This window comes from Leopardus geoffroyi, chromosome B4, assembly GCF_018350155.1.
Source record: "Leopardus geoffroyi isolate Oge1 chromosome B4, O.geoffroyi_Oge1_pat1.0, whole genome shotgun sequence".
In the NCBI taxonomy this organism is placed as follows: Eukaryota; Metazoa; Chordata; class Mammalia; order Carnivora; family Felidae; genus Leopardus; species Leopardus geoffroyi.
This window is the reverse complement of record NC_059341.1, coordinates 57,884,726-57,908,542: the sequence shown is the minus strand read 5'-3', so window position 1 is coordinate 57,908,542 and position 23,817 is coordinate 57,884,726. Positions and strand designations below refer to the sequence as shown.

General features: G+C 37.8%; 1 protein-coding gene and 1 long non-coding RNA gene across 8 annotated transcripts in view; one reads left to right on the top strand and one right to left on the bottom strand.

Annotated features, from left to right (window-relative positions):
* SOX5 (SRY-box transcription factor 5) overlaps window positions 1-23,817 on the top strand; it is a 1,013,293-nt gene that overhangs the window by 476,686 nt on the left and 512,790 nt on the right. The gene's annotated exons all lie outside the window — the stretch shown is intronic.
* LOC123591639 overlaps window positions 1-23,817 on the bottom strand; it is a 41,299-nt gene that overhangs the window by 6,953 nt on the left and 10,529 nt on the right. The gene's annotated exons all lie outside the window — the stretch shown is intronic.

Here is a 23,817-nt window from a genome sequence, read left to right as displayed (position 1 = left end):
TATCAGCTATCTCCATATTTTCCTCTCCACTTGTTATCTTCATTTCTTTTGATTTGCTAAAGTATATCTGACATATATGTGAAAGGAAGTAATATCTTGCCTTTGTGTGCGGGCATTTGTGCATTCTGAGTATTTCCTTTGTACTGAATTGTACATTAGTGTAATTTTATTTTGGCCTCCTCGGCTCCTTTGAAAAATATTCACGAATTAAACAGTCTAGCAAAAGTCAAACAAACAAACAAATAAAACTCAAGCCATGAGAGCTTGTGATTTCTCTCAGTTTGATTTTAGCTGAGGAACATTCAAACTTTGAATTTGCTTATTTCAACCATTTTTTTTTTTCTTTCTTAATTGTGGTTTCCGCCATACCTTTTAAAGTATAATTTTCTTAATTAAAATAGTAAAAAAAAAAGTTTCTCAAATTCAGGTGGGCTGCTTTGGATTATGGCTCTCTCTCCTATGTATCTGTCTGCAGTTTTACAGCAACCACTTTTCAAATTAAAGCCTTTTTTCTCCCCCATTTCTTCTGCAGTACAGTGGACTCAGATCAGAGCCCTCTGATGTGAAAGGATGGGATTTGTAACTGACACTCTTGCCTGTCGAAAGAATAGTTCAACAACTGTATTTTTCATTTTCCATTTAAGTCTTACATGGTATAAAATAGGAAAACCTGGGGCGCCTGGGTGGCTCAGTCGGTTGAGCCTCCGACTTCGGCTCAGGTCACGATGTCGTGGTTCATGGGTTCAAGCCCTGCCATCGGGCTCTGTGCTGACAGCTCTGAGCCTGGAGCCTGCTTTTTATTCTGTGTCTCCCTCTCTCTCTCTCCGCCTCTCCCCTGCTCGCTCTCTGTCTCCCTCCCTGAAAAATAAACATTAAAAGTAAAAAGAAAAAAATAGGAAAACCTGTGAGATGCCAATGACTGTTAATGAAGTAAATGGTCTATCAACATGAAGGTAGCACCTTTATGTTTGGAGAATTAACAAAAGCAAAGCAATTGAAAGAGCAGAAACCAAATTTTCCACATGATGCAGTAGTCATAGTTAAGATTTCTGAGTAGGGCATAGAACTTTTGAGAGAGGTGTGATAATGCTTCAGATAAATGGTGAAAGCAAATTCAAAAGTGTGGTTTGAAAGGCTTTGAATTTTTTTTTTTTCACACGTACAAGTTTTGTTCATGTGAAAAAAAGCAGGACTTCTCAAACTGAATGTTGAGCTTTTTTTTTTTTTTTTTTTTTTGTATAGAAACAAACATTGAGCCTGACACCAGGTTTGTGTGGGAGTAAGGTAAATTCGGGCTAAATGACTGATGTACTGTTTGGGTATAAACATTAGATTCCATATTGCAACTGTCTGTCACTACTTTTGTCATTAATCAAATAGGTAGTGAAATGTACAGCAATGCTTAAGTGTATTTAATGTAGTTAGTTTTTATAATCACTGCTGGTAGTTATCCAGGTACAGGTGGTAGCTTTCTTTTTTTCCCTCCCTGATTTAAGATTGTGAGATCCTTTACTGTTTCTCTATAGAATTGGCATCTGAGTATACAGATTTGATTTGATCTACTAAACTTGGTGTCATTTGTGATCTAGTGGCAATGCAGGATTTAAAAATCATGGACCTTACTGAAGTGTTAGGAGAGGAGGAGATAAATTCATTTGACTCCTGTGTGTGGCCTGATGCTAAGTCAAGCACATCTATATTCCTATGTGGAAATATATGTGAATGTAGAAGTAAAAAGTAAATTGGAAAAAGAAAACAACAAAAAGGAATTAGTGTGGTTCCATTGAACTTAATGCTATACGCTGTCTATATTAAACTCTTTTTTTTTTCCATTCAGTTGGATTTGTTTAAAACAGCCTGTTAAAATTAATGGCACAGAAACATACATCAAGTAAAATCTTGTAATATCTGTGTAATATCTCATAATTTGGTTTGTGTTTGACCAAATGTTTTCATCATTACTCCAAGCTTGGTTTGGACCATCCAAGGTGTTTTCAAATTTTTCAGCTTTCTAATTAAAACAAGCTTCCGTTTTATCTAATATGCTACAATGATTAAAATATCAATATAAGATAATGAGTTCTATTGTTTGCTAATGTCAGGATATCCACTCTACCAGGTAACTTCAAGTCCTATGGTGAAATTCTCTTAGAACAAATAGGTAAATGGTATAGCTTAGCAAATTGCTTAATTTGGCTGCTATTACCAAGAGCTTTAGATTTTCCTTTGGACTTTGACCGTAGAATGTGGCCACCCCCTGATAGGTCCTTCTACTCATCTTCATGGTACATCTCTATGACAGTAATGTACTTATTGCAAGGATGAGTAGATGTTCAGCAATCACATATACACAAGAGAAAATACAATCATAGAGGAAAATCCAAGTCTAGCTTTGTCTCTCCCTCAATTAGAAAAAATTCTGTCATGTTAACTTATCCTGCTATTTTCCTGGTCTGGAATACTTCCACTTGGAAGTTGGTTCTTTCTTTCTTTCTTTCTTTCTTTCTTTCTTTCTTTCTTTCTTTCTTTCTTTTTCTTTTTCTAACCCTATTCCCTTTTTAGGTTGAACTCCTCTCTCCTAAGTGTTCAAACAATCCTTCTATTTTTGTTCTTCCATTACTACTATCATTTATATACCAATATAACATATAAGTAGCTCCTGGACAACAGGACTGCACTAGAGATTGGTGACTATATAAAAATGTAAGACATTGTCTCTAGTCTCCAAATGTTATACTCTAAGTAGTAAGAGAAACCAGGTCCATAATACAGTTAAACAAAAATACAGATTATTCAGGTAGACTGCCAAAGGGGAGGAGATGGGGGATGGGCAAAATGGGGGAATATGGAGGAGTGGACTTCCAGTTGTGGAATGAATAAGTCATGGGGATGAAAGGTACAGCATAGGGGATGATTGTTACTGGCATCGTGTGGTGACAGGTGGTAACCACAGGTATGGGAAGCATAGCATAACATACAGAATTGTCAAACCATCTATGTCGCACACTTGAAACTAATGTAACATTGTGTGTCAACTATACTTCAGTTAAGAAAAAAGATAATAATAGCCAACATGTATATGGTGCTTATTCCGCGTGAGGCACAGTAATTGTGTTTTATTTATAGTGACTTAGTTTTTACCTCGCAAACTCTATCCTACTGATGAGGAAACCAAGTTGCACAGAAGTCGTGTTACTTGCCTATTGTTGAAAAGCAAATCCAAGCTTTGAACCAGGTAATCTGGCTCTCAGAGTTCAGGCTCTCACCCTGTTTTGCACTGCGTAAGGATTTTTTTTTTAAGTGTGTCGTAGTCTATATTGAGGATTTGGCAGTATCTGCCACCCCACATTAGGCTCTCATTGCTCCATCCCACACTACTGTGGGTACTCCCTTGCCCACACCCAGCTGTTCAGTCCCTGAATTCTAGAAGGATTATCTGCATTCCATAAATATTGATGGAATAGAATCTATTTGAATAATCTGTATGCTGAACATTGATAAAAACAAAGGTAAGCATATTTTGACCATGAAATATCAGTTATTCAGTGTCAGATATTCAGTAGAATGTAATTTCCAATGAACTAATTTTATTTTATCTTTTAAGTTAATTTTTAAATTTATTTTGAGAGAGAGATCGAGTGTATGAGTGGGGAAGGGGCAGAGAGAGAGAGAGAGAGAGAGAGAGAGAGAGAGAATACCAAGCAGGCTCTGCACTATCAGTGTGGAGCCCTATGTGGGGCTCAATCTCACAAACTGGAAGATCATGATCTGAGCCCAAACCAAGAGTCAGATGCTTAGCCAACTGAGCCACCCAGATGCGCCTCCAATGAACTTTTAAATTTTATTTATTTTGTTTTATTTTGTTTTAAATTAACATTTATTTTTGAGAGAGAGAGAGAGAATGTGAGCAGGACAGGAGTAGAGAGAGAGGGAGACACAGAATCTGAAGCAGGCTCCAGGCTCTGAGCTGTTAGCACAGAGTCCAACGTGGGGCTTGAACTTACAAACTGTGAGATCATGACCTGAGCCGAAGTGTGATGCTCATCTGACTGAGCCACCCAGGAGCCCTGAACTAATTTTATTTTAAATTTCACAGGTTTAAGATTAAAGGTTGCTTTTAATTTTCCATGCTAATGTCATTTTAGTTGCCTCACTCTTTAAAAGTTATGGTGAAGGGATCAGTTAGTTTTAAAAGATGAAATTTATAGATTATTGAAAAAAGAGCACTTGTTAGACCACTAAAATTTCATCACAAATTTATTAAGAAATCATCTGATAGACATTTCCCTTTTTTTCTATGCTTCTTTATTCTTTTGTGTATTACCTATCAAATAGCCAAAAGCTGGGAACAAGAGTAGGGAAACAATAAATAAATAAAAGTTTTCTATTCTTTCTACCTGGTTTTGTACAATTGCTTAAATTCGTTTTATATTATTTTTTTTATTTCCTTTTAGAAGATATTGGAAGTGCGTACTTGCTAGGTAAAAGGCCTAAATTTGAATCATTATTGAAAAATTCTGGTGTCTAATACAAATGTTCATTTGAAAATGATAGACGGTCGTTCAGGGACCCTGAAGTGTTTTCATGGATTCTCATGCCTGGTTGGCAGTTTTGTTGAAAGTGGCCGTAAATCAGGAAAGAGAGCTGAAAATACATTTTATGTCATCTTTAAAACAACTGTAAGTTATTGTCCCAGAAAATGAAGATGCCATTTTTAAAGAAGGTAGCAGGATAAGGTATTGATATGGGTAGAAAAAACGTTTCCAGAAAAGTATCACCAGTAGTTACTGATATTAATTATAGCATAAAATGGGAGTGGTATGAAAGAATAAGGATTAAAATCAAGATTGTACATGGAGTCTGAAATTTAAATTTATAGAACCTGATGCTTTTGATTTTTTTAATTTACTTTTAACTTTTTGGTGGTGGTTCTTTTACAAGATGTTTGTTGATGAGCAAATTGAATTTGAGCTCATATGCTATAGAAACCAGGTGAACTCACATTCTCCAAACGCATCTGTTGTTTGCTCCTTCCAGAATAAATATTACAATTCTTGATGAACAACAGCTGGAAGGCTTGAATGTGGTTGCATTCCTCATGGGTTCACAGGATGAAATCACTTGTGCACCATTGACAATTTTAAATGGAGAACAAAAATGTATTCCATCATAAGATGTCAGGAAAAAAGTATTTTTGTAAAAATGTATTTTCTATTTTTAATCTTCTGTGAGGTATACATTTTAGGACACTGAATGAGTTGGAAGATGTATGTTGTGGCCTGACATTCTCTCTGACTTATATTTAGTTATTTTTTTGAGTTTTTTAAAACTTTATTTATTATGAGAGAGAGGGAGACAGAGAGAGAGAGAGAGAGGGAGAAAAGCATGAGTGGGGGAGGGGCAGAGAGGGAAGAGAGAGTGAGAATTCCAAGCAGGCTCAGCACTGTCAACACCAAGCCCAACACGGGGCTCAAACCCACCAACTGAGATCATGACCTGAGCCGAGGTCAGATGCTTAACTGACTGGGCCACCCAGGCACCCCTACTTGTTTCTTTAATTATCTTTAAGAAAGTAATATGTACTAAGCGCCAAAGTCCAGTTGCAATACATTGAAAATGGAAGCAATTGGGTCATTATACTGCTAACTAATATTTTTACATGTATCTTGTTTTTTAAATTTTTTTTAATGTTTATTTTTGAGACAGAGAGAGACAGAGCATGAACGAGCATGAACGGGGGAGGGTCAGAGAGAGGGAGACACAGAATCTGAAACAGGCTCCAGGCTCTGAGCTGTCAGCACAGAGCCCGACGCGGGGCTCGAGCTCACGGACCGCGAGATCACGACCTGAGCCGAAGTCGGCCGCTTAACCGACTGAGCCACCCAGGCACCCCTACATGTATCTTTTATGGCATGTCAGCCAGTTCATTAATGTTTTAACTTATTTTACTGTTTTGGGTGAGGAGTAACTTTTCTCTGTCAGTGTTTCATGGACAAGTTGGTAAAATGGTACTAATGGACAGAATCCTGGACTGGAGGTGAGTGGCTGTGGCCACACTGGAGATTTGTGGCCATGGGCATAGACTGTCATCTCCCTGTTCACACTGCCTCTTGTATAAAATGAGGGGTTTGGACTGGATGATTTCTCTTCTCAAGTCTGTGAGCCTATGATAACTTCTAAACCAGTCTTGAATTCCTTTATATTTGCTGCCGACACTGATCTCTTCCCTTCTTGACTTTCCCTGAGGGTATTATCAGTTCTATAAATTGTGGTGGTTGATTATGTTTAATGATATACTTTATCATGCAGTCTTTTATAGGGCTGTTTTTTCGTTTGTTTTTCAGGAGCACATGTTTAATAATATTCACTGTCTCATAATGTTAATTCTCCTCTTGATGATGAAATATCTAAGCATCTCGAGGAAAGTAACCTTGTTCTATATTGCTTCTTTTTTCTGGTTTTCCTTGTAGCACATTACAGAATAATTGCCACAGCTATTTGAAGTGTTGATAAACTTAACAAATTCAGTTACTAACTTATTTAAAACCCATGCAGTGTGTTTGGTTCAGAACCATAGAAATAGAACAAAGCTAACACTGGAATGGGGCTCAAGAAACCTGATTTCCAGCCCAGATCAACATTATTTGACTATGTGCTCTGCTCTTGAACAGATCATTTGGTGCTTCAGTTGACTCATGTCGAAAACGAGGGAAAGAGACCAACATTCTCTAACTTTTAATTTCTGTAATTTTTTTTCTCCCTGTAAATGCCATCATGGAAGTGATGAACAACTTTGCTTAGCATTTTCAAAACATAGCCTACTTTTTATCAAGCATTTTTATTCATCATTTAATTCGGTGATTCAACATATATTTATTGAGCACTTATTATGAACCAAGAACTGTGAGTCAGAAAGTACAAGAATTGAATCCACTTAATATTTAAACATGGGGAAATACTTTCACCTTTTTGCTACATGTGCAAACGGATATGGCAATATCTGCTTTACAGGGTTGCTAGGAGGATTAAATGAGGCAATGCTATCAAACATTTAGCTCAGTACCTGCTAGACAGAATGGGATTAATATTATTATTAACACTATTATTATGTAGCACATTAAAATTTTAAACCATTAATTGGGGATCATATTTAATGGTCTATACAGTATAAATATAGCCTGAGTGATTATTTGGGTGTAGTAAATTCAGATTTTTCAAGTGCAGTTTTATGTTGAACAAGTGACTTATCCTCTCTCTTAGAAACTTAGGATACAAATACCTGTCTCTTCTTGTGGTCAGGATTAAAAGGGTTTAAAGTGAGATAATGTACAGAAAATTTGCAGCATAACCTTTGCCATATAAGACTCAAACATGTCTGTTTCTGGAAAACCAACCTAGTTTTGTTCCAGGCAAAATTAATCTATGGAGGTCACCTCTGGTGGGGAATTAACCGTTGTGAAGGGGCATGAATAAACCATTTGGGGTGACAAAAATAGGCTATATCTTATTTCTTGTAATGTTTATTATTGAGACAGACAGAGAGAGAGAGAGAGAATATGAATGAATGAATGAGCATGAGCAGGGGAGGAGCAGAGAAAGAGGGAGACACAGAATCCGAAGCAGACTCCAGTTTCTGAGCTGGCAGCACAGAGCCCGACGTGGGGCTCGAACTCAAGAACCTTGAGATCATGACCTGAGCCAAGTCGGATGCTTCAACAACTGAGCCACTCAGGAGCCCCTGAAATATGCTGCATCTTAATCTGGGTGATTACACAGATAGATACATAGCTCAAAAAATTCTTTGAGCTGTACAATTAAGATTATTCATTTTATTGAATAAATTTTTCCTAAAAAATGTTTGTTTTCTTCCCTAAACATAAATACCATATTACATTTTATAACCAGAAGAAATATCAGTGAATAATAATAATTTTCTAGTGCCATAGCTAAAATACTACTCCAATATATTTTTCTCAACAGTACATAAAAGTGACAGAGGACACCATGATCCCATGAACCTTCTGATGTCAGAAAGCAGTTGGAGGAACACTCAGTGGTTCTACATATTTCACCACCCAATTGTTTCAATTTGGCACACCATATTTTAGGATATTTATTGCCTGCCTAGTTCTTGAATCTACTCTTTTCCCTGGCGCACACAAAACCATACGTCATGGAGTATTATTTTTACGAGGATCTGGTCAAAAGGACCTGATCAGTACTATTGCCACTTTTTCATGTATTTTTCTGAGATGAAGAATAGCTTATGATTTACTTCAATCAAGCTTTATTTAGGATCGGGTCTGTAGGAAGGGGTGGAAATGGTGGGGGAGGGAGCGGAAGGGACAGCATAAATATATACATACAGTGTGTGAAAATAAAGAAAGGCATCTTTTGTTACAGCTGGTTGCAAGAGAAGTTTCTGCTTGCACTGCTGAAGATAGTATGAGATTAGCGGAGTTGTAGCAAAGTCAGGACAAAGACTCGCTGTGTGAGAGGGATCAGCGTGTTTGCTCAGTGGAGCTTTCTCTCCAGTTGTTGACAGATTTAACTGGTGTAATCTTAGGCCTGGCTAGCTCCTCCCCATGAGTGTCAAGAGGCAATCCATGCAGTAGTAAATGGCCATGTGGAGTATACCATGAATTCCCTATTTGTGTAGTAGCTGTAGTTTAGGGTGGGGATTTAATATTGAATGGACTCCAGATTGTCTAAATTGCAATCACAGTGTTTATTTAAATAGCCTATGGGGACCATTAAAGCATTTTAACTTTTGCTCCTATGTTTCTCATGTTATGAAATCTTGAAGCACATCGGGGAGAAAAGAAAAATCCAGCCTTGTAAAAAAGCATATGATGCTAAAAGTTCTCCCTGCTGCCAAAAATGCTTCAAGAGTTTTAGTTCTCTGAACTAACATGTGATATGGTGGATGGGATCCTGCTGTGGTCCCTAACTAGGGGATTTTCCTTGTGCAGATACACTAATCTGCCCCAGCATAATCCAGGGGATTCTTTCCCATACTGGTTCCCCACTTGCAGTTTTGAAGTCTATTCTGCTCACAATCATGTTCATAATGCTATAGCTTTAAAACTACATAAAACTCTGTGTTAGTAACACAAGTGCTATAAAATTATTAAACTTTTAATTTTACATACAAAAAAAACCCCTATTTCATTTACTTTACTGGCAGAGCCAGGGTGATGGTGAAACTTGACTTTGGTGAGGAAGGCCATGAACTTGAGGTGTAGAACAAACAAGTACATCTATTTCTAAGGCAGATCTTCTGAATAGAAAGCATGACTTCAGTTTCATGCTCTGATTTAATACAATAAAATTAAAAACATTTCACAAATAAATTTCTGCAGTTGATTCCCTTCTCCAGGAAGAGTTGCTTTCCTACATTCTTACTTACTTACTTATTGAAAGGTTCTAAGTCTAGAATAGCATTTGACAATGTAAAAGATTTTCTGATTATGGGAGCAGCATGGCCCCAGAGATCTTTCTGAATTGCTGAATTCAATGTTCAATTTTCTTTCTTTCTTTCTTTCTTTCTTTCTTTCTTTCTTTCTTTCTTTCTTTCTTTCTTTCTTTCTTTCTTTCTTCTCTTCTCTTCCTTCCTTCCTTCCTTCCTTCCTTCCTTCCTTCCTTCCTTCCTTCCTTCCTTCCTTCCTTCTTTAAATTCCTACACGTTTCTACGGCTGTTCTAACTGCTTTGGGCTATATTAAAATGCGTTCCTGTTCCTGGCTCCAACTCTGACATTGTGTGCCTCATCAGAGTAGTTCAGGGCACTTCCAGGGTCCTCTCAACTGGCCCTTCTGCATCTTTCTGCCCTGTGTGTATAGTGATAGTAACAATACTTCTCCATCTCAGAAATAAACTGGGGGCGAATGTGCTAATGTATATAAATAGCCTTGGCCTTTCTTGAAATGAAGACATTGTGAGAGATGTTTTAATGAGAACATGAGAAAAATCAGCAATAGCAGATCTTAAATAACCTCTGTCTGCAGCTGGGAAGTGGCCATTTAACTTGACTCAGACCATACATCACTGAAGGTCCTTTCCATCATAAGTTTTCTGTTTATTATAAGTTTTTTATTTATTATCGTGATGTATATTATAGAGCTAATTGCTTCCAAATGCGTCATGATGTAGGAGTGTATTTTTTCCTAAAATGGTTTATTTTGCTTTTTATTTTGTGTTAGAATCAAAGTTTCAGATTTCTTTCGATTCAGTGTTCCAAATGCTTGGAACAATATCTGAAGCATTTCCCACTATTCTGTTGCATCCTTGCCCCTCATCTCTAATTCTTTTTCTAGGACAGACTGTTGACTAAAATCCATAAATTTTACAGAAACCCAATTTAATTTGCTGATTTTCTGATCACTGTTAATGTGTTTTTTTTTTTTTAAGAATTCATCTATTGCTTATTTTCACTTTTAGTTTCACCTTCTTGCTTTTCAACCACTTTCTCTCATCCGCAGATTTCTTTCTCTTTCCTGACTGTGTAACTAGTGTCAACTATCCAAAGAATATGTAACTTGTAGTGATGGAAATAATATGTACAGTCCACAAAACTGATCATCAAACCCAGAATAACAAGGAGTTGACCATATGTCTTCTACTATTTAATAGGGAGTGACAGAGTCTATGTGGCTAATTAGAAGAATCTCTGTTTGTTTTAAGAATTATACTAGTAATAATATCTGTCTTCTTTTTATGTGACATCCACCTAGCTTCTAGGAATAGTCTTTTTAGGGGCTACCACCCTCCAAAAAAGATATTTTAACTTAATATATTATTGAAAGGCACTGCAGTTTGGGACTGAAGGGGAATCTGTATGGCAATTATTTTGTTTTTCTGGGGCAAACCCTTGGTACTAATGCTGTTCATGGTTGTTTTGACCGTATTACATTTTGCTGAGCCCCAGGACTGCTTTTGGAAGGTTTAGAAGTATCCAGGGAGGCGCCTGCCACTTTGATTATTCATACCCAGCTCTTTATTTTTATTTGAGACATAAAATAAAAACACACCCTGGCTTCTGCTCAGCCTCAACTGGCGTTGATTTTAAAAACAAACCCCAAACTGACCAAATGGCAGCCGTGCAAGCTTTTCTGTGAGTGAGTCCTCTCTCGTGTCAATCAGAGTTCATTTATGGAAGCATTAAATTCTGGTGCTGGCCAGGCCACCTTTAGACAAATTAAAATGGGTTGGGATTTGGTAGGCTTGGAACAGAGGACTGAAAGGAAAACCAGGGTGATGTTATGACTCAGAAAAGTGACTCTTTTCCTTCTGAATCAGAATTGAACCACTGGTAGAATTAGCTCTCTCAGGAAGATGGCAACTTTTAGGTGAAAGGTTAAGTGGAACCTCTGACCATCTGTGTTTGTCCCCCTGTTGGTTAAGCTCTGTGCCAGTTTGAATAATTACTTACTCTCCACCTTTTTTCCCATTGCTTATTTGCAAAGAGGAGTAACATTTTCCTTCTTGTGCCTCTTGAAACATTTTTAAGACTGACTGTGAACTTTTAACCACTGATAAATTTTATGCCAGAGGTGGCTTTATTTCATTAATGTGTTAACTAATTTCTGCAGAAAGTACCACTCTGCCTTTCTGATAAACATTGGGAAATATATCTCTAGATATTTACTCTCTGGAATTTCCTGCTTATTCTATTTATGTACAAACATCAATTCTAGTTTTCACACCTTTTTGTTCATTCTTAATAGTTCTATCTATATGCCTCCAAAAAGGATTTTTCCAAGGATTCATTCTTTCAGCAAACACTTACTGAGCATCTATTTTATCTTTCTTACTCTGCTTTTATCAGAAGCTTTTGAAGAATATTTTCATTTCTATTATTAATTGATTTCTATTTCATGCTATCTGAAAGTTCAGGATTTTATTAAATCTTCAAAATATCTGCATGAGTTAAGTTGTGTGTTTTAGTATTGATACCTGTTAGTTCTGCATCAAGAACAAATTTTAACATCTTTGTACATTTATCAGCCCCCCTTTTCTACTAGTATCAGGAAAAGATTTATATTTTTTTGTCAAATTTATATGGTTCATTCATTGAAGAATTATAGCCATTTTAATGACAAGAGCGTTTACTCATTCTGTATTCATTTAACGTGCAATTTATTGAGTCATACTATTTGTCATCAGACTATAAGTTCCTTAAGGCATTAAAGTAATTTTTAAAGGTTTATTTATTTTTGAGAGACAGAGAGAGACAGAGCATGAGTGGAGGAGGGGCAGAGAGAGGGAGACACAGAATCTGAAGCAGGTTCCAGGCTCCAAGCTGTCAGCACAGAGCCTGAAGCAAGGCTCGAACTCACCAACCGCGAGATCATGACCTGAGCCAAAGTTGGACACTTAACTGACTGAGCCACCCAGGAGCCCTGGCATTGAAGTATTTTTTGAATGGAACAATAAAAGAATACATGAATTGTTAAGCATTGTTGTTTCTCAAGAATAAGCCTCCTTTGGAGCACCTGGGTGGCTCAGACATTAAGAATCTGACTCTTGATTTTGGCTCAGGTCATGATTTGCTAGTTTGTGAGATCAAGCCCTGCATCCGGTTCTGCACTGGCAGAGGGGAACCTACTTGGGATGCTTTCTCTCCCTCTCTCTCCATGTCACCCCCCCAACAAAACAAACAAACAAACAAAAGAATAAAGCTCCTTATAATGAAGTTGTTTATGTCCTAATCCTACTCCAAATTCATTCAGGATTCAGGTGTTTTCATAATGGTGGATGCTGAAACTTTCTTTGTGTCTTTTGCAGAGCAGAGCCAGATAAGGTAAGGATTAGTGCTTGCTGGAAGCCAAGGGCCTGGGTATGATGTAAGGAAATAGGAAGATTGACAGTGGTCATTGTGGAGAACTGGCAATTAAAATCATGGACTTTAGCAGTGAACCTACTTAGTGATTATTCATTTTAGAGGTATCTAAGCCCCAAACTTTACCTTGCTTACTTATATATTCTTAAAGCCATCCCCGTGTTCCCTAGGGGTAATCAGAGCTAAATAACATCCCTTTGGAAACTGAACTTGTGCTCTTGATTAGCAAAAGCATCACTGTCAAGAGACTTTCAGATGGCTCTCTTACTGTCTTTTTAACACCATTCCTGATGCCTGCCACTAGTTAGTTACCCTTCCCTCATCTTTGAGAGACTGGAGGGCACAGACTGATTAGGCAAGATCTGGAGTCCCAGGGACAGTGGCTAGTAAGATCAGGCTCTTGAACTTAATATTTCTGCCAGCCAATGGTTCTTTTAAAATTCCTGGACCAAATTCCAATGTGGGGTGTGGGAAGGTTACCCACATACAACACCAAACAATTTTCAGAGGTTGGTGTCCAAGAATTCAACTCAATCATGGCACTACTTGGAGATAGCATCAGGTTCCATAGGTTAAAGGTTCAGCTTTATGAGACTGCCCCTGCCTCCTGGCTTCAGATGAGAGTCACAAGCTTTAAATTGTTACCTGTGCTTCTGACCAACAGGCTACAGATTAGAGGTTCCAGTGACCCCCTCCTTAGTTTAAATTAATTTGTTAGATGGGCTCACAGAACTCAGGGAAACTTTTACCAGTTTACTGAAGGATAAAAAGGATACAAATCAATAGCCAGATGAAGAAGTACATAGGGCAAGTTCCTGAGCAAAGGAGCTTTTGTCTCCCTGGAGCTTAGGGTCTCGCTCAGTGACACATGGAAGTGTTCTGGTTCCCCAAGTATGGAAGTTCTCTGAAAAAAGCAAAGGACCAAAAACTATCCTCTTGAGTTTTTATGGAGGCTTCATCACATAGTCATGATTAACCAAGTCACTGGCCATTGGCAATTGATTCAACCTCTAACCTCTCTGCACTCCCTGGAGGTCAAGGGGTAAGGCTGAAAGTTCCACCTCTAATCACATATTTGGTCCTTGGCAACCAGCCCCTCCTTTAGGTGAGGTCCCAAAGTCATCTCATTAACATACCAAAAGACAACCTTTATCATTCTTATCACTTAGGAAATTCCAAGAGTTCTAAGGGTTCTGTGCCAGAAATGGGGACGAAGACCAATTTTTTATTATAAATCACAATATCACAATAGTCATTCTTTTCATAACAGCAGGACAATCTGACCATTACACACCCTCAGATCCGAAAACTATTTCACACTTTTGCCCCTTTAGTGTAAAGTGTCATTCTTCCTCAGGAAAGCTTTTATACGCTATGCAACTGGGTTTAATTTTGGAATAAAAGCATCTGGAAATTGAGGATAATTGCTTTCCAGTTTGCATTTTTAACCTCAGTTAAAAAATTAGTATCTTGAGGGATATACATGAAATCTCTTTAGCTGATAGCCTGCATTTGTGCCCTGTGTTTCTCCTTTCTTCTGATAAAGAGAACCTGGGCCATAAACTCTGTCATATGAACCCATCCTTATGTACTAGTGGGCAGATTTTAAGCCAACAATTCTTCTGAGACATGCATTTTACTTATGCGTATTTATTGTTCTGGTGGGTAACTATTTACTGAGCACCTACTAGGTGCCAGGCCCTTTTTAGTGCCAGTATACAAGGAACAAAGTGATGTTTCACCACCATATAGAGCACAGTCTCATAGACACAGACAACCACCAAATAGATGTTTAAAAAAATTAAATTTATTATGGGCCAACTTTATTTAAAAATTATAGTGTCTTGGGGTGCCTGGGTGGCTCAGTTGGTTAAGTGTTCGACTTTGGCTCAGGTCATGTTCTCATGGTTCTCATGTTCTCATGATCATGTTCTCATGGTCCCTGCATCGGACTCTGTGCTGACAGCCCAGAGCCTGGAGCCTGCTTTGGATTCTGTGTCTCCCTCTCTCTCTGCCCCTCCCTGCTCACACTCTGTCTCTCTCTCAAAAATAAATAAGCATTCATTTTTTTTTTAATTAGAGTGTCTTACATTTATGTAGTAGTATAAAATGTTTTAAAACCATTTCTCATTTATAATATTATATTTCATGTATTTTAGAGCAGTTTGTAAACTTTAAAAAGTTGGGTTTATACAATATATGAATTAAGAGCACATGCCCTTTCTAAGTGAACTGATCTTGTGCCATAGCTACTGGATGTCCAAAGATAAATTTAATACCTACTATAGCAGTGTCCATAAGAGCTATCTTGGGTACTTGATGCATTCATTGCATTATAGCCTCTTGGATGAGTTTTGGGAACCTCCATTTTTAACAGGCAAACTAGACAATCTAATGTTGGCTATGGGAGGACCACGCTTTGAAGAATACCATACCTATTAGGCAGTTTATTAGAAGGGACCTCGAAGCCCATTCTAAGAATTGAACACACATGTCTTATAGATGCCTGCAATTCAACAAATGACACTGATGGTTCATTTGATTTGTTTTTTAGGCCATAAAAACTGTAAGATGAATGAATATGTTATGGGCCCTGAGCTTAAGGATTCTTCAGTTTATTAATACCATAGAACTCTCTGCCATTTTATACCTAGCTGTCATGCTATATCGTGTGGCATTTTCCATTTATATGCTACTTTGTATCCATTTACATAGTACTTTCTATAACTTACTAAATTGCCTCATTGACCCCACATATATGAGTTTCTTTTTTGTAACATATAGTTGTCATTACAGACGAAAACAGAGGCTCAGAGAAAACTGTTAAGGAGGCCAAATTCATAGGGCAAATATGTGTCAGAGCTAGATCCTCTAATTCCAAATCCAGAGTTGTTTCTATTTGATCACATTTATGTGCCTTATTAACATTAATTCAAAAGTTAGAGGATTTCTTTCACCTACCACAGGTATATTATAATATCAGAAATTCCTCAATCTGGATAAAAGTTGTAATGTACCATGTTCCCAGCCATTGAAAAATGAAATCATTCAGCATCCTTAAGTAAAACCAGATGCCTCCATTGAGAATCGCAAGGATCTCTCGTAATAGGATTACTTGTACATTCCAGAAAGTTATGACAAATGACAAATGAACTAATACTAGGAAATAGCATATAGACGTGTTGGGAAGGAGCCAATCTGTGACCACCTCCACTCTAAATATTTCTTGCATTAGAGACTCTTCTTAGTGGAGGTAGTGCCATTACTAGGGCTTATTCTTTGATTTACTGTGTCTATTATCTGTTCATTCATTTGTTCATTCATTCATTCTTTCATTCATTCATTCAATAAACATTTCCTGAGTACTCATATATACCAGAACAGGACTAGTCACTAGTTATAAAATTATGAATAAGACATGTTCTTCCCCAAATATGAAGCAAACTATATGTAATTACCACAGAGATGTGAATAAGGGCCTATTCTGTGATTTCTCAACTCTTGACAGTTACCAGTGGAAATATTGGTTGGAGAAGTGAGTGTGTGGGTGAATTCTTCAGAAAGAGTTGAAATTTGTTATAGCTACACATCTGGCAGTACTTAAGAATTATGAATGATTTCATGTTTCCATGGACACATGGTATGTTATAACACATTATGTAATATGCTGGTTGATAAAGCACTTTATAATAGTATAATTTTGTGCCTTTCTTCCCTCATTCTAAAATTACTCCATACACATTGTCACAATATTGTCCCTAGATTTATTGTTAGGATGTTTTTATTATCAATAATAGCAGTGGTAACAATAGTCTATCATTGAAGAAAATGAGACACAAAATAACTTGCCCAGGGCCACCCCACAAAAAATTGGCAGTATCCCATGGCATAATTCTCTGTTCAGTTTCTAAGCTTCAAAACTTCTTTGAAGGAATTGCTAGACTGGGTATTTTGTTCATTTAGTTGCATATAACATAGTGTGATGCTTCATATAAGCACAGAATTTTCCAGGGGTGGCCCACTGGCAAGCTTGAACTTTTCAGGGCCATGTCTTTAGAGTGCTGTCAGGAGGCCCCACCCTTCTGCTGCCCACCGCTTTTTCCATAGTTGAAGAACTGGTCTATAATCATGGTATGAGTCTTGGTTGGCTTGATTTTAAGACTCGGTAATACATTCCTTCATCAGTCTCTGTCACACAGGAACGTTTAGAGCTACCGATAGTTGACCAGTAGTCCACTTAGTTTCTTTTTGGCGAATATCTGCATTTTTCTTACAGAGCATTCTCTAATGTAAACCCACAAACTTAACATTGTTAAAGACCAACTTAGCTGAAACCAGAAAGATAAGTCAGAGGTAAGGTGAAAATCTTTTCAGACTTGATTCCAGTCAATGCTTATTAGCTCTGCAATAGAGGGCACAGGAAAAAAAGAATAACGTTTGAAGTCAGAGGAGAATTATCTTTGCTTAGACGGGTCATGTCAGATTCATGTCCCTTTCTTGCTGTTGTTGTACATCCATTTGCCAACTACTCTGTCAGGATGCGAGTTGACTTCTTGGGCTTAGGAACCTACAGTGTGTGACTCCCTTGCTAATATGATGATTGATGACAATTAGTTGATTCAGCTATTTTAATATTGCTTTGTTTCTTGAATATATCTTCTTTTCTATGTTTTTTTTTCCTCTCCCAAATCACTATATTAAAAAAGAACAAAACTCCCGTTCGAATACAGCAATTATTTGAAACCATTTTCAACAGAGCAAGAGAATACTTTGTATAGTAATGACTGGCAAAGCCGTGTTTTAATGTTTTTGTGATTGACGCAGTGGTACACAACAGTTCCTGTGGAACCATTCTTGCTTCTCACGTTATAAGGCCTGTTCAAAGAAGGAAGCAGAAGAAAGTTTCTTTTCTGTGAAATTGATGCAATGGGTATATGGCAAACATATAAACCTTAAGTGACTCAGTTATTACCAGAGATGTAATTACTGACCTTAGACTTTTGGATGACATGGAAGAACATTTTCAGAACCAGATTGCTTAGTTTTTTGCAAGACCTTATGTTTAGAGCCTTGAGCCTTGTACAAAAGTTATCAATGACACTATAGTAGTAGCAAAATAAAGTGGGCCTTGGTTTTTATAAAATGTTATTTCCATCTGGATAATCATTTGGATATATGATTGAATATTTTGACTATAAAGTGGGCACATGGTAATAATTGCTTCCGGATCCTTTGGAGACACAGTGAGACTAACTAGAAATGCACACATTGGCTGGGAAGCAAAAAAAGCTGACTTTTGATGTTTCCTTCTTTTCTTGCTTTTCTTTCTTTCTTTCTTTCTTTCTTTCTTTCTTTCTTTCTTTCTTTCTTTCTTGTTTAATTTACATCCAAGTTAGTTAGCAGATGGTGCATTAATGATTTCAGGAGTAGATTCCTTAATGCCCCTTATGCATTTAGACCATCCCCCCACACACAACCCCTCCAGCAACCCTGTTTTGTTCTCTATATTTAAGAGTCTTTTATGTTTTGTCCCCCTCCCTGTTTTTATATTCTTTTTGCTTCCCTTCCCTTCCCTTATGTTCAACTGTTTTGTATCTTAAATTCCTCATATGAGTGAATTCATATGATATTTGTCTTTCCCTGACTGACTAATTTTGTTTGGCATAATACCCTCTAGTTCCATCCATGTAGTTGCATATGGCAAGATTTCATTCTTTTTGATTGCTGAGTAATACTCCGTTGTGTGTATATATGTATATGGTGTGGTATATATGTGGTATATATGTTTGTGTGTGTATATACACATATACATCTTCTTTATCCATTCATCCATCGATGGACATTTGGGCTCTTTCCATAATTTGGCTATTGTCAGTAGTGCTGCTATAAACATTGGGGTGCATGTGCCCCTTCAAAACAGCACACCTAGATCTCTTGGGTAAATACCTAGTAGTGCAATTGCTGGGTTTTAGGGTAGTTGTATTTATAATTTTTTGAGGAACCTCCATACTGTTTTCCAGAGTGGCTGCACCGATTTGCATTCCCACCAGCAGTGCAAAAGAGATCCTCTTTCTCCACCAACATCTGTTGTTGCCTGAGTTAATGTTAGCCATTCTGACAGATGTGAGGTGGTATCTCATTGTGGCTTCGATTTGTATTTCTCTGATGATGAGTGACATTGAGCATTTTGGTGTTTCTTCTTAATACTTAGGGCTTCTTAAACCTTGTCTCTCTTCTTTGACTATGCCTGGTATAGGGAAACTAAACCATGGCAATTTCTTTTCTCTTAGTCCTGGTTTTCATTCAAGATCCATAATTTTGGGGGAAACCTGACAACAGTTTCCTAAAACACCTAAAATAACAAGGGAAATAGCTAACATTTGTGGAGCACTTACTAATTCTAGGTATTATCTTAAGTTCTTCGTATACATTATCTCTCTAAAGTGATTTATTAGACTGAACCCCTTTGGTTATAAATGACAGAAACCCAGTTAAAATATGCTTGAACATAAAGTGGAGGGAGTATTGTTGATTCATATAAATAAAAATTTCAACATCTCCTTAGCTTTAGGCATGACCATCCCAGGGCGGTTTTTCTCTCCTCTCATGTTTTTTTGCCTTTCCCTGTGTTGGCTTCATTTCTTTTTTTTTTTTTTTTTAAATATGTTTTTTAATGTTTTTATTTATTTTTGAGAGAGACAGAGACAGAACGTGAGTGGGTTGGGGCAGAGAGAGAGGGAGACACAGAATCCAAAGCAGGCTCCAGGCTCTGAGCTGTCAGCACAGAGCCCGACGCAGAGCTCGAACTCACAAGCTGTGAGATCATGACCTGAGCCAAAGTCAGACGCTCGACCGACTGAGCCACCCAGGCACCCCTGTGTTGGCTTCATTTCTAGGCAGTCTTTGTACATATGATCTCTGCTTACGCAGCTTCAATCTTTTGTCCTAAAATTCTATTTATTTTATCAATGTTTATTTATCTTTCTGAGAGAGAGAGAGAGAGAGAGAGAGAGAGAGAGAGGGAAAGAGGGAAAGAGAGAGAGAGAATGCCAGTGCATGAGCAGGGGAGGGGAGGGGCAGAGAAAGAGGGAGAAAGAGAATCCCAAGCAGTGTCTGTGCTGTCAGTGCAGAGCCCAATGTGGGGCTTGAACTCATGAACCATGAGATCATGACCTCAGCCAAAATCAAGAGTCTGATACTCAACTGGCTGAGCCTTCCAGGTGCCCCTATCCTAAAGTTTTAAAGTTATGTCTTCTTTCTCCATAGTTCTATCACAAGTCCCATATAGGCCACCTATTGGTTTGGCTTGTTTGTTGGGTTATCCCTGAACCCACCCTTGTGGCCAAGAAGATAAAGGGCTTTTTGTCCAGGACATGGTCATATGCTTGTGTCTTGTTTGAGAATTTTCCTCCTTCCTCTAGGAAAAGATGAGTTGCTTATTAGAAGACAAGATGCCAGGCAGGCCAAAACAACTGATATCCATGTCAACAAGTATTGTTTTCTTTTTTCTTTTCTTTTCTTTTCTTTTCTTTTCTTTTCTTTTCTTTTCTTTTCTTTTCTTTTCTTTTCTCTCTTTTCGTTTTTCTTTTCTTGTCTTTTCTTTTCTCTTTTCTTTTCTTTTCTTTTCTTTTCTTTTCTTTTCTTTTCTTTTCTTTTCTTCTTTTTTCCCCCTATTTTACAAACAAGAACTTTACCTAAGCTCACATAGCAGAAGGGAACTGTAACCCCATCTGCCTAATTCTGAAGCCTATGTGCCTACAAGAGAGGTAGCAAAGTTGAGAGTATAAGACTTGAGTCAGAATGTCTAGGTATGGTTTCTGACTATGTGACTTAAGGCCTAGCTCTGTTGCCTTGAGGAAGTATGTAATATCTTCAAGCTTTGGTTTTATTATCCATAAAATAAAAGTATTAATTGTATCTACTTCCTAGGGAAATTGTGAACATTAGATGATGATGACATAAATCTATAGACTTCTTTCTTTGTATGGTTCCTAGCATATACCATTATTACGGTGTTTTTGTTGTTTGTTTTGTTTTGTTTTTTAACTTCAGTATAGATAACACTTATATTAGTTTCAGGTGTACATTATAGTGATTCAACAATTCTGTACATTACTCAGTACTCATAAGTGTACTCTTAATCCCCTTCACCTATTTCACCCATCCCCCTCTCCACCTCTCCTCTGGTAACCATCTGTTTGCTGTCTTTAGCTAAGAGTCTTTCTTCTTTGTTTTATTTCTTAAATTCGACATGTGAGTAAAATCATATGATATTTGTCTTTCTCTGACTGACTTATTTCATTTAACATTATATTCTCTAGCTCCATTCATGTCATTACAAATGGCAAGATTTCAGGGGCGCCTGGGTGGCGCAGTCGGTTAAGCGTCCGACTTCAGCCAGGTCACGATCTCGCGGTCTGTGAGTTCGAGCCCCGCGTCGGGCTCTGGGCTGATGGCTCAGAGCCTGGAGCCTGTTTCCGATTCTGTGTCTCCCTCTCTCTCTGCACCTCCCCCGTTCATGCTCTGTCTCTCTCTGTCCCCCAAAAAATAAAAAAACGTTGAAAAAAATAAAATAAAAATAAAATAAATTTAAAAAAAAAAAAACAAAAAAAAACAAATGGCAAGATTTCAAATTTTTTCTATGGCTGAGTAATATTCTGTTGTGTATATATATGTGTGTGTGTATATATATATATATATATATATATATATATATATATATATACACATATACACACACACACACCATATCTTCTTTATCCATTCATTTATTGATGGACATTTGGGCTGCTTCAATAAACATAGGGGTGCATATATCTTTTGGAATTAGTGTTTTCATATTCTTTGGGCAAATACCCAGTAGAAAAATTAATAGATTATGTGATAGTTCTATATTTAATTTTTTGAGGAACCTCTATACTGTCTTCCACTGTGGCTGCATCAGTTAGCATCCCCACCAACAGTGCACAAGGGTTCCTTTTACTTCATATCCTTGCCAACACTTGTTGTTTCTTGTGTTTTTTATTTTAACCATTCTGACAGGTGTGAGATGGTATCTCATCATGGTTTTGATTTACATTTCCCTGAAGATTAGTGATGTTGAGCATCTTTTCATGTGTCTGTTGGCCATCTGTATGTCGTCTTTGCAGAAATGTCTGTTCATGTCTTCTGCCCATTTTTAATTGGATTATTTGGTTGTTGTTGTTGTTGTTGTTGTCGTTGTTATATAAGTTTTTTTTATGTATTTTGGATACTAACCTTGTATCAGATATGTCATTTGGAAATATGTAAAATATTATTATTTTTTCTCTTATTCAGCTAGATTGCTTTCTATTACCCTATCCTCCAGGTCACTAATTCATTCTTCTGCTTCCTTTAGTGAGTCTCTTATTTATCTTATTTATTTATTTATTTATTTATTTATTTATTTATTTATTTATTTTAGTAGGCTCCATGCCCAGCATGGAGCGTGAACTCACAATGCCTCCATTGCAAGTCGCATGCTCTATGGATTGAACCAGCCAGGTGCCCCTCATCTAATGTATTTTTTAATTTCAGTTATTGAGTTCTTCATCTCTGATTGTATCTTTTTCAAGTTTTCTTTGTTAAGCGTGTCACTGAGGTCCTCTACTCTTTTCTCAAGTCCATTGAGTATCCTTATGATTATTACTTTACATTTTCTATCAGGCGTATTGCTTTCTCTGTTTTGTGTAGGTCTCTTGCTGTGATCTTGTCCTGTTCTTTCATTTGGGACATATTCTTCTGTTTCCTCATTTTGTCTAACTCTCTGTATCTGTCTCTATGTGTTAGGAAAGTTAGCTATGTCTCTTACTCTTGAAAGTAGTGGCCTTATTAAGAAGACATCCTGCTGTGTTCTGCAATATAGTGTCCTCTATTTACCAGACACTGGGGCTTCATTGATGTTTCCTATGTGTGTTACTTGCATCCTTCTGTTGTGACTGAGCCACTCTTGACTTAGTTCAGTTGTCTGCAGTGGCTCTCTTTGCTTGTTGTGGACAGGGTTTGGTCCCTGTATTGTTAGTGGGCCAATGTGGGGTTGCCTACGGCTTAAACTGAGCCAGACCAAGCATTTGCCCAAGATGCAATGGCACCTCCTGCAAGAGAACGTGGGGGTGGAGCATGTGGTGCCAGCAAGAGGTATACTGGTGTGAAGGGATCTGCAGCTCTGGGAACTGAGGCAGGCTGTTTGGAGAGGGCAGATACACAAAAGTGAATAGTGGTGGGACACACAGAGTTAGCAAGGTTTGTATGGGTCTGCTGTGGTAGGGAGCTGAGGTCTGGATGGAAGGGGGAACACAGGAGAACACAGGAGTAAGGCTCACCGTTAGCAAATTAGGTGGTGAGTGTTGGCATAGTGGTGGTACCTGCAGGTGTCTGTGTGTTTATGCTGGAGGGTGGACAAGGTATGTAGCATCCCCCAGCTCCTTTGTCCCTGGAAGTGTCTCCCAGTGATCCTTGCCCCTCCAGCATATGCTCTGAGATTAACAAATCTCCATCCATATGCCCCAGGTATCTTTCAAACTGCTGCTTCTATGCTGTATCTCCCTGGGGGTAACTTCTTGTGTTATCTCTTTAAATTGGGGACTCAGTTTCCTCTTCCTCTCCTTCATGTCCCATGAACCTGCTGATTTTTAAAGTGCCACGTTTTAAGCCTCACTAATTGTAAGAACTCAATGAATTTGGCATCTTGGTTTTCAAAGCCAAATGTTATGGGGATTCATCTTCCCTGTGTGGGCTCCCTGGTATGACTCTGTTTTTCTCTCCTCTTCATGCCCCAGTGTCCTTTCCTCCTGTGGACAGTTCTGTGGGAGCATTTAGCTTCTTTTAGCTTTAGCTTCTGACCACATTGTTGCCCTTTCTACTCTCTTCCATGTGGCTCCTTCTCTACATTTAGTTGTGGAGTTTGTTCTGTCAGTCTTCAGGTCATTTTCTGGGTTATTTACACTGATGTGAGTGC